This window comes from Hoplias malabaricus, chromosome 1 (assembly GCF_029633855.1).
Source record: "Hoplias malabaricus isolate fHopMal1 chromosome 1, fHopMal1.hap1, whole genome shotgun sequence".
Taxonomy (NCBI): domain Eukaryota; kingdom Metazoa; phylum Chordata; class Actinopteri; order Characiformes; family Erythrinidae; genus Hoplias; species Hoplias malabaricus.
Genome location: NC_089800.1, coordinates 18033381 through 18045286, shown reverse-complemented (window position 1 = coordinate 18045286; position 11906 = coordinate 18033381). Strand labels below are relative to the sequence as shown.

Below are 11906 nucleotides of genomic sequence, written 5' to 3'. Positions count from 1 at the left end.
TATGAGAAAAACAACAGAATATTTCACCACGTGTTGGGTCAGTGTTGAGCTTCCTTTTCTGAGTAGAGCAGGTTGTAAATTTATCAGGACGGTGTGAAAGGAGGTCATGTGGAACGCTGTTCCTTTCGCCAAGAGAATCGCAGCAGCTGGCCAAGCCCTGGCTCACGATGTGTGAGGTTGCGGCCAAACGAATGAAGGGCTACGTACGTCCATAAATGTCTTTTGCAGCTGTCCAGGGGTTTAGTCTTCAAAAAATGCTCACTGTGTTTTGGGCAGCCATTGTAATGAAATAATAAAAGGCCTGATCCAATCAGAGGTTTCCATGATGATACCTGCAATCATATCCCAGATACAGTAGAGTGTTTTATCTACATTTATATAACAGGGTCTTCATGTTTCACCAAAATGTAAGGGTTAGCAGCTGATCCAGAATATCTCCAATAACCAAAGTGTTTACACAATGTATATAATGTACAGTATATGGCAAATAATTGAAGGCACACACTCACCTAATGTCCTCTGAAATGAATGGCATGAACAGGGAGTTTGTCAGTAACAGCCTAGTTACTGAAACATTGCTATGACATTGCTATGAGGATCTGATTGTATTCAGCCATCTATATGTTCTTTATGATACTATCCTGTCGTCCTCTCCTTTGACCACAAGTGTGGTTTTACAGTTTAGAGGACACTATCTGTGGGGGCAAATAATGCACAGCTCAGGATACTGAATTGTAGATTACATCTCTGGCTTGAAGTGTATTTTCCTATAACTAGCTCATAAAAATGCATCATAAAAAGCATGAAGAAGCTTCCTTCATCTCCATCAGGCCACACAGAGTCAACCATCAGCCAATTCCTCCTCCCACATTTAGAACTTTCTGAAACATTCTTCAATATAAAGATACCAAAAGGGTTGAGGAGCTATTTTTGTTTATCTTAAGATTGTTGAAAAAATTTTTTAAGAAACTTCTTGCATGTGTGAAGAACTTTTTGAAATTTGAAATAACCTACACACCATGTAAACGAGAGGGTTTGGCAAATTTTTCATGGGCACAACCCACACACTCAGCTCTACTGCTCATCCCACAAATGCATGTTCCGTACGAATGTGGCACCATTTAAAAGGGAAACGAACAGGCTTTCCAATGGTATACAAATTATTGCCAAGAAGCATTGTTACAACAAAGAAATAATCTACAACCACAAATTTCCTTACTTTTTGTGCTAAGTCTTCAGAAAAACATTAAAAAAAATAATAATTTGGAGCATTACCATTGGGTCATTCATTCCCACAACAAGAAGGAGAATGTTCAAATGATGTAGTAAACAAAACAAATATATATAAAATAATAAGATATTTATTTTTCTTTGAACGGTGATACCTAATTAATATTTATACTAGAAAATAACTTTCAAAAATTCATTTCATTTGCAAAAACAATCCAATATAGAGCCATCTAATTAAAGGTTATTTTACAACTTTAAAACCAACAGTGGTTGTAACATGTTATTAATTACACTGTGCTCGTCTGCAAGGTAAAACACTCCTTTCTTTCTTAGTCCCAGACACATGTAAATAAGAGTGCCATACACACACGGGAAAATTAAGATGTGCAGTAAACCTATGACTTTTGAGGATTGTTAGTGACTTTTCACAAAATATGTTACTATAACGTCTATATCATTAGACTTCATTTCTAATGTGTTTTTAATCCCAGTGCTGTATGTGAGACACAACACAGACAGGAGGACTCTGGATGAAGGAATAGTGCCCAATGCAGAACGCTGGTAGACCAACTCTGAAAAACTCTGAGAACCAAGCGTTTGGCTTGGCCTTTTGCACAATACTGTACTTTTAACCCTTTCTTGTAATTCCTTATGAGTGCCCTGAAGATGGTTAAATGACCCAGCTGGCTGTTAGTGGTCCTGGGAGAGTGAGAGGCTCATCAGAATGTGATATCCACAAACACTACTGTGCCATTCCACTGTTTCACTCCTCTCAGAGAGTTGTGTGAATGGTAAAAGGGTTAAGGTGGGGAAAAAGGCTGTAATCAAAGTCCCATGTTTAGAAATCAGAAGGCCTTTTATGTGATGCTCTGTACACCACGCCACCCCCCCCCCCCTCTAAATATTCAGAGTGGAATCAGGGAGAAAAAAAAAAGCCTTGGCTCCTTCCGATAAGCCCAGGCCCAGCTCTTTGTTCCTTCAGCGGACAATGCCGCTCAGGTTGTTCTACACCTTTCCAATGAATAAATGAATAACTTTTCCCCATCATGAGGCAAGCTACACGCACAAGGCCTCTGATATTTATTTCAAATGCTGAATATGCATAAAGCCAGGATGTTTGGGACTTGTGGGAGGATGGGAGATGCCTTTTCCTATGTCCTCTCCAATACAAGTATAAAATAGATTAAAAACATGCCCATAAATGTAGATTCATTTTCACAAACACTGATAAGATTGCAACACAGGTAAAAGTGGCTATATATGGTTCTATAAGGAGAAAGAGGAATTAAGGAGTTTCCAGCAGAAGATGCAGCTGAACACCAGCAGAGTTCAACCCCCCCCCCCCCCCCCCCCCAAATTTCTTGGCAGGAAATTGTTTGTCATTTGGAAGCAGAGGTATATGCTGAGATGTTTTATTTAGCAGAATAAACACTGAACATGCAGCACTGAGCATACTATTAAACAGAAAAGGAAGACGAAACATGAGAATCCAACATGCGTACTTGGGGAAGACACACAGGAGGTATACACGAAGACATAAAACAGAAACTAAACATGAAAACAAGGAACACTAAATGAGTAAACCGCAAAATAAACTAAGACAAACACTGAGAAGAGACTACAGCGACAAGCTAGAAACAGATAAGGACCATAAACATGAGAATAACAATATAACAATGAATGAGAGAGACAAGACAGAGAAAAAATATAGGAGAATGCTAGAAACGTTAGAACTACACAAACACTACCCAAAAAAAAAAAAAAAAGCTTTTAAACAGGCAGAAACAAGAGACACCTGTGATCACAAGTCACATGACACAAATGAGGCAATGAGAGGGTCACATGAGGGAAGAGGAACACATGGCTGAGTAAACAAAACAGAAAACACATGAAAATCTAAAAACAATAATAGATTAATGCATTATTTCTATGTACGATTAACAATAAGCAATACGTTTTTAAAAAATGTACAAGGTTTTATGTGATAGTTGTCTCATTTTATATTTACGTGTATGTGTCTCCATGAAAGAACATGACCCCAATGTATTTACAAGTATGTACAAGTAGTAATATGCTCTCCACCATTTATAAATATGTAGAATATAATATATATTCATAAGTATATATATTTTTATTTTTAAAAATATATTATTTATAGTATTGCATTTATGTTATTCATGTGTAAATAACCATAATTAATAATAATATCTCTCATATGTTTTTAATGTGTATGCACCCATAATCAGACATAAATTGTTTGGAGTTTAAATGGACAGCAGGTTGCAGGTTGAGTTCAGAATCCATGTCCACCTTTACCTTATTCACTCCTCTATTTCCCCAGTGGTCAAAAACTTGTAAAAATTCATGCCTCTGCTGGAACGCTCTTGCAATGTAAAGCAGCTTTATAAAAACTGACATGTTTACTGCTGTTGCCATGGCATTGTTTTCCAGAGTAAGAAACAATTAAATATAAATAGTGCGTTGTCGAGAGGCCAGGCCGAACGCACGGCCGTCCCAGAGGAGTACGCTTTCGGAGTAAATAAAATGCAAGATTTAAGACTTGGCTTCTGTAAAGAATTGAAGAAGCAAAGCAAATGCAAAACAGTGGTGTCAAACACATGGCTGGATGGTGTCAAGTGCACTGCACATACACACGCTGCTTCCTCAAAGTGCATTGTTATTTAGAGCTGTCCCCTTCCACCTGCCCCTACACCGTCCACACAAAGCATTTTTTTTCTATGCAATAGCTGCTAGTTTGACAAAGTACATGTGGAACAACAGAGAACTGCTACCACGCTGATTAAACTATAGACAGACGCTGTTGTGTTGTTGATCAATTTTTTTTCTTTATTTGTGTGTATTTGGCCGTATTTTGTTGTGTATGAGGACAGCAGTTTTGGCTGCTGTTGGTAATCCACTGTCCTTGTAGGTCTTTCTCTGATTTGTTACCGTCCCTGTGCTTGGTGTCTTGTTCAAGTGCAGGGCTGGAGGCTGTCCATTAGCCCTTGTGAAAACTGTGTCTGTTCTAATTAAAAGTGCATTCAGCATAAGAGGGCTTTGTTGTTCTCACCTTCTTCAATGACTACAATATTGCTACAATATTTATATTCTAGCACATGCCAAGACAGAAAATGACTGTAAGGTAATATTTGAACACAGTCATTGGATCAGATTTTGTTTTTTCTTTTTAAAAATGTTCCATTTTGCAAAAGAGTTAAAAAAAACTGAACATTTTATATTGTGTTTCATTGTGAATAACATCAAGGGAATGTAGTGTAATTTGTGATAACACACTCTCTGTCTTGTTCGCTGATTAATTACCAATTCTCTGATCTGATTTGCAGTATTCTTTTTATTTCTGAGTGTTGTAGCTAAGCTGGGTTCGCTCATCATCATGGAATTTCACTCAGCGTCACTGAGCTTTGAGCTTTTGTCCTATGTGCATTTTTGTAGCAAAGAATATTCCAAGCAAATCTATTTTCAGGAGTAGTGATTTGCTGCTCTGCCCTTTTTCAGTCTTTTTCACTCACGTCACGATATCATGCACAGCCTTTTAAGCACAATTCTCCATAAAGCTCATCTGCAGTGAAATACTGGAGGGTCACTGGATCCTCACATGAGTCTCTGTCCTCAGAGAGAATTCAGTGCAATTCAAACTTGTCTCACGTGGAGATGTTTTTGTAAAACCAACTGTATTTCAGCCTGAAAAAAAGGCATGTGCCACCCCAACCTCTGTGTTTAGTCATCATTAGGAGATACACACAGCCCTCATGCAAGTTTCTGCTCCATATATTCTGTGACATATAAATCTGGGCTCCTGCCTTTTTGACAGTGACACATCCTTTCAGACCCATAATATTGAGATGTCTTCTGCCATGGGTACCGCACATATGCTAAAAATACACAGCTATAAGTATAAATCATTGTAATACATTCTACAAAACAAAGCACTGAAGCAGCTGATGGTACAGGTGCAGAGAGGTTGGCTGTGTGCCTTTATCGCAGAGCCTCGGTTAAAATGCACTGAACATCAGCTCAGAAGCGTGTGTAAGGTTGGAGGATGGAAATGAGAGGTTTGTGCGAGAGCGATGGCATCACAGAACCGGTTCTATCTGCCTGAAACAATAGTATCTTCCAACCTTCATCCTGAGCCATTTGGGATGTGCGGTTTTCTGAACATATTGGAAAACACAACAGAACAATCTGACTGCCGAGTCCCAGTGGGGAGAAACGCATCCGTTTCTTTCCCTCTGCATTTGTTTCGGTGGTGTAGCACTGCGGCTTATTTTGATTTTCCCCCCGCTTTCATTCCTCAGATACTTGTGCTTGTTGACTATGTAGCCTACAGTGGATATTGGCAATATTATGAGGGTGTCTCGCTCACAGAATGCAATAATTCCTCAGGTATCAGGTGTGCGTGTGTGTCTGTGTGTGTGTGTGTATACACATTACACAAACAGAGAAAGTATATACACACTGATCAGATATAACATTATCTACAACCTTGTTTCTTCACTCGCTTTCCATTCTCTCAGCTTCACAGCTTCACTGACCAGACAGGAGCACTTTGTTGCTCTACAATTACAAACTGTAGTCCATCTCTGGCTCTGCATACTTTGTTAGCCATCCTTGTTCTGGTCAGTGCACCAGCTCAGAGCAGGTTAGTGTTGCACAGGTGTGAATGGTGTATGTACGTGTATATAAATATATATAATATTTCTCAAGACGATTTGGAATGAAATAAATAAAGTATTCTCTCAGACTATACATAAGGTAATATGCATTAAATAATGTCGTTAATTAACTACATCTCACTGAATTCTTAACTGGGGAATTATTAATTACTTATCAAAGAGCCTTAATTACTCTGACTAATAACCACATGCTCATATTGTTGCATAAGTGGCTCCAAATATTTTCTGCGGATCCACGTCCACAATCATCCTATAAATAAAACAATTTCTAAATAGACATGGTCATAAATAAAGGACAGTTATTTTGTGCTCAGGTGGATTGTGGTAAATGAAGCCCAGGTGTTTGGAACAGGGCAAGTTTATGAATCAAACACAAGAATCCAAAATAGCTCGTATGATTGGTAGTGAGACTGGAGCAAACACAAAGTGGTTTGGAAAGGCAGGGAGAAGAGATTAAAATGAGGTCAATGCACGTGTGAAGAAAATGTTTTCAGGTTTTGTTTTTTAAACACACTGCAGCAGTGGAGGGCTCACTAAGATTCTTAAGCATTTAGCATGATAGAGGCGGCGATGTCATATTCTGCACTGTACTGCAATATTCACATTTAGTGTCACTGCAATATACAGCTCCAGGATCAAGAGGATGTGGGTTCACCAAATGTTCCTTTAAGTTAGGGCTGGACAATTCATTGAAAAGTAATCAACATTCAGAACTTCTAATGAACATAATCTTGTCTGTATCGATTATATCAATAATTTTTGTTCTGTTCTGTCCCCACTGTGTGTTCATGTACTGTCCCTTTAAAACCTCGCTACCAAGCTGTAGTCACGTGATTCTGCCTCTATCTGCCACATGGAAGCCTCCTAAAGCAGAGGCCGAGCAAGCGACTCGAGCAGCTTGTACCAAAGATAAACATCAAGCGTCTGTGGTTTGTACGTGCTGTGTTTTGACTATAACTAAGACGACTGAACAAAAAGAAGTCAGACGTAAACGCTGAGAAAAAAAACAGTTACCAAAGCACAATCACACACCAAATGTAAACATTGCTCAAAAAACAAGAGAGGGACAAGCTCCTGGCAACATTCGAAAAAATATCCCGGCTTTAATACTGGAGCATATTTACAGTACAAGCCTCGTCACTGAACTGTGAGTCAAAAATACAAACACAAAATAATCGTTCATTAATCGTCAGTGGGGTAAATTGTAAAATTAATCGTGATGTTGATCTGCGCTCATATCGCCCAGCACTAGTTTAAGTGTATTAATGACTGGGTGAATGTGTGAAATTCTCCACAGGTGTGAGTGTGTGGTGTCCTGTGATGGACTGGTGCCCAGTGGTTCTGTGTTGGCTATGGACCTACAGTGACCCTGAATGGTATAAAATGGTTACAAATAATGAATAAATACATTTTGAGTGAGACAAATGCAAGCGACTACTAAGAGTGGGCAAGTAAGACTTAGGAGAGCTTTCCTTCAGTTAAAAAGTCTCCTGAAAAGAATGCAGTCTGCATTGATGGCAATAGGTGGAAACACTTAATTCTGAACATAATTTGAATTGAATGGATGCTTCGATATGGGTATAACTTTCAATTTTCCAGATATTACAATGTAGACAGGGTTGACTGATCACTGATTACACATTATTCAAATGAATATAAGTTATTAATGACAATTTAGCTTCTTATGTCAATAACGATCACATGATTTTAACACATTTGTTATTGTGTTTATCAATAATATCATGTCCTGAAATTAGTTTGAGAAAAGGATCATAACCGCTGCACCAGCGCTTCACGTGTTACATCCAGAACGATGCTGGGTGTCATTGTTTTATAGCTGGTGGCATGGAGAGTCACGCTAGGGCAGCCTTAGAGGACAAATCTGCTTTTACATAGCTGGCAGCTAATGGATTTTCTCTGGATAATACAATGTTTAGGACAGTGAATTAGGGATTAGGCAGGAATGATACATTCCCACGTGCAGAATTTAATTAGAGCAGGATCTGTTTAAATGAAAGGCCTGGGTTCAGGAGCTAAATGCAAGAATTAGTATTCCACACATGGGATTTCAAAGGCAAGAGAAAAAAAAACTGCCAATGCAATCACTTTTTATTTAGTTTACTACCTCAGACCTAACAAACACTGACGGAAAATATGAGTAACATATCAATAGACATTAACATACCTCTGACACACAGCCCTGGCCTTGTATCCCTTATGTTGACTCTGTGAGCTCTATCATTAGACTATGGTGAGCATTCGATACATACACAAGCTAATTATCTTCTTCTCTCTGAGAACATGTGCGGAGTGCCTTATTGATTACTTAATTTGCAGAAAAAAACATTGCTCAAAACATACTTTAAACAAAACCCTTTAAAACACTGAAGTGTGACATCACCTTTAATTGTGAAAGCAATATTCCAAAGCCCGTCTTTACACACTGATCGGAGTTAAGATTTTTATGAACAGAGAATGCAGTTCCACTGCTCCACAGCCCAGTGTCTTTGTGGGACCTCATGTTAGTTTGCTAAATGCTAAGCAATGGGGCATGGTGATCTTAAACTCATGTGCATGAGTACAATTTCATTTTGAGTATTTCTGTGGACAGTATACACAGTGTTTGTGCACAGTTGATCACTTGTGTGTACAATGGCTGCACCTGGAAGTAGATGAATCCACTAATTATACAAACCTTTGGACAGGTTGCGTATTCATAGCAGCCTCTGCAGCGCACAGTGGACTATCTGTAGACTGTCTGTTGACCTGTTTCGAGTTCCTTTTACCAGTACAGGTGTCCAAATATCTCTGGCTGTTCTGACAAACAGCCTGTGGCTGCAGAGCTGTCCTTGCCGCTGCTCTGGGGATTAACTTCACATGCTTTCTCTCACTCTGAGGCTAAACAACAGAACAATCAGCCAAGACACACTGCTCAGGATCCATGCCGAGCTTCTGGGATGGGACGCTGGGTGTAAAATGTCAGTAAACAACTGGAGAGAGACAGGAGCAGAGTTTGGAGGAGGCCACACTCATGGGCCTTCAGCTATTGTTCTCACAAAGGTCAAAGCCCATCCAGTTACAGAAAACCCCAGACCCCAGCACTGTGCACAGGAAATGGGAATAACAGGAACTATTCACCCAGGCCCCAATTTATACTTCTGCCTCTGGACAAGTGATCTTCTGGCGACCAGATACGTTGTAATTATGTAATTATTAGGATTATATAAATACATTATTTATATTATTAATCAATACATTATGAATAAATATATAATAATACAATGTAACTATCAGGACAAATCCCTGGCATTTTTGTTGTTTTCATTTGGTGACAATTTGAAAACACCAGCTTTTCTCCTCATTAAAATAATGCTCAAAGACAGAATTAACATTTGCTGCTTTTGTTGCCATTATAAATTAAGATTTACTTTTTCTTTCTCCTGCAAAGTTAGCATCTCGCAGATTCAATTGTTTGTTCCGACAGCCATGAAGGAGCTTAGTAAAACACCTGCACAAAGGCACTTGAGATTAGTTGACACTTTGAGAGTTAATCCACAGCGTCCGGATAAAGCCAGATTACAACTATATAACGTCAAATACAAGATATGATGTGAAATTAAAAGTGTTCTGTGCCTGGATTTAACAGTGTGACCTTCTAATGAGTAGAGAGACTCCACACAGTGAACATCCTGAGCACAAACCTTTATCGTGTCTCCCTCAGGGAACATCTTTGGGATCATGGCACTAGAGGTGGACAATATGACAAAAACATCACTATATATATGTATATGTATATATGTATATGTATATGTATGTGTATGTATATATGTGTATGTATATATGTATATGTATATGTATATATGTGTATGTATATATGTATATGTATATGTATGTGTATGTGTATGTATATATGTATATGTATATATGTGTATGTATATATGTATATGTATATGTATATATGTGTATGTATGTCGGTTTGTGTGTTTGGCTGAGATGATAAATCGGATCTGATTTGTTTAAATATATAGAATATAGCACCCAGTGGTGTATACATAAATTGAGACTTAATTTCTATAACATTTGCTTCAATATTTTCCATATTTTTGCTTCCACATTTGGCATAACGCTTTTCAAAGTGACCAATGGAGCTCTCTTTGCAATAAAAACAATTCTTTAAGTGTAAAGTATTAATGATTCACACGATAATCTCAGAGAAGCACAGTGGGAGATAACTGATTACAATAAAGATAAATACAATATCAGATCACACCACTCAACCCATTATGGCTGTACTTATGCTTGAGAGTGTAAAAAAGAAACACTCGATGCAGATATCGAAGAGAGAGAACGCTGATAGCAGCCAGAAATGGTTTGCAGATACAGTTTTTAATGTATCACAACAATGAGCAACAAACATACTTGATGAACTATTTCCAGAAGAAGTTGTTCAAATACCATCTACAATAAACGTCATTTCAACTATGACAACAGGTCTGTGACAAAATAAAAAAGTTTCAAAACCATGTTATTACCGTAATACGGTACAGCTGAGACCTCAAACATTACAGTAACAAAAACTAATGAGACTACTCTCTATATATAAAACATCAATAACATTTTTGGTTTAGTTTATTTAAAGTTTTAGCCATAGGGGCTTCTTTTTTATTAAAACCTCGGGGTGCATTTCCTGTGTTACCCAGGCGTTGAGAGAGTACATATTGTGAAGAATATGATTGCGCCGTGATGATCCCTTTGATATCCAGAAGAACAATCCTAATTTCGACCTTTAGAAGGTGTCCTCTTATGCTTCACACTATCCATCCATAAAAACGTTTTTTTTTTTTCCTTTTTTTTTTGTTGTTTTTTTTTTTTCTTTTTGGCTGCTGTGCAGTTGCAACATTTATGTACAGTTATATTGTTGGACCATCCTTAGTTTTTTTTTTATTTTTTTTTTTTTATTTGCTTTACCAGTCCTTTGTGTGGGAAGCATTCTGGTCCAGGCTTAACACCTTTAGCGCACGGTGCCAGCAGACAGCTCAGTCTCGTAATGCTGCTCCACATTCAGGGAAAGGCTAAAGCATGTTCTAAAGCCTTTGGAATCAGGACAGTCGCTTATGTTTTGGACAGAGGCAGGATTGCACCTTAGGAGGCCAAGATGTCTCTTATGAAACACAATCAAAAAGTGTCTTCAGGATTAAAATAAATGTTAAAATACTAAAAATCTAAATAAGAACATTAAAAAGTTCACATAAAAGAGAATTAAAAAGTGTGACGTTTTGCGTTTGAACTTTAACAAAAAGAAAACACCTGTACAATAATAAAAAGGAAAATGAAATGTTATTTGATTTCATCGTTTGAAACAATTTTTAAGCATGATTTGATTTAACCTGTCAAACAGTTGCATTACATGCTACTTGTTCATCTCAGAATAGGAATACCAAAAAGCAATACATTTTTGCATTTCTTCATATTAATAAATTTGTACCATGCACAGCCAACTACGAATATGTACAACAGCTTAGCTTTCTTTGTTCACAAGCCTTTTACTTTCATACAAACAGCCTTCTGTTACTTTGGAATGAATCACATTATCCTACTTTACCAAACAAGAAAGTGATTCGTAAAAATTAAAAAACCTTGACAGCTTTCACATTCTTTTAAGTTCCACAGAAAAAAGAGAAAAAAGGAAAGAAAAGAAATGAACGTAAGAAAAAAAGAAAACAGCAAAGCGAAGCAGTTCATGAGTCTGAATTCTTTATGGTGGTAGGAAGCTGAGAATTTAGGGCAAAGCAAAATAACATTACACAGTAGCAGCAAAACGTTGTTATAATACTTCGTAATGCATATATGACTAAAATATGATAGAAAATGAAAATGGTCAGTCGTATGACAGAACAACAGAAGTGCCCAGAGTACAATGGAAGTAACGTAACCTATGCACTAAATGGCAGTGTATAGGGGTAACACTGTATTCAGTCCTAC

The 11906-nt window shown here is 37.7% G+C and overlaps 1 protein-coding gene across 3 annotated transcripts in view; it reads right to left on the bottom strand.

The window, feature by feature from the left end:
• Window positions 1-10198: 10198 nt before the first annotated feature.
• zfhx4 (zinc finger homeobox 4) overlaps window positions 10199-11906 on the bottom strand; it is an 83402-nt gene continuing 81694 nt past the window's right edge. For all 3 annotated transcript variants that reach the window (XM_066662575.1, XM_066662618.1, XM_066662584.1), the window contains one exon: window positions 10199-11906. This exon is cut by the window's right edge and continues 2733 nt beyond it. The gene's annotated coding sequence lies outside the window, so the exon portion shown is untranslated.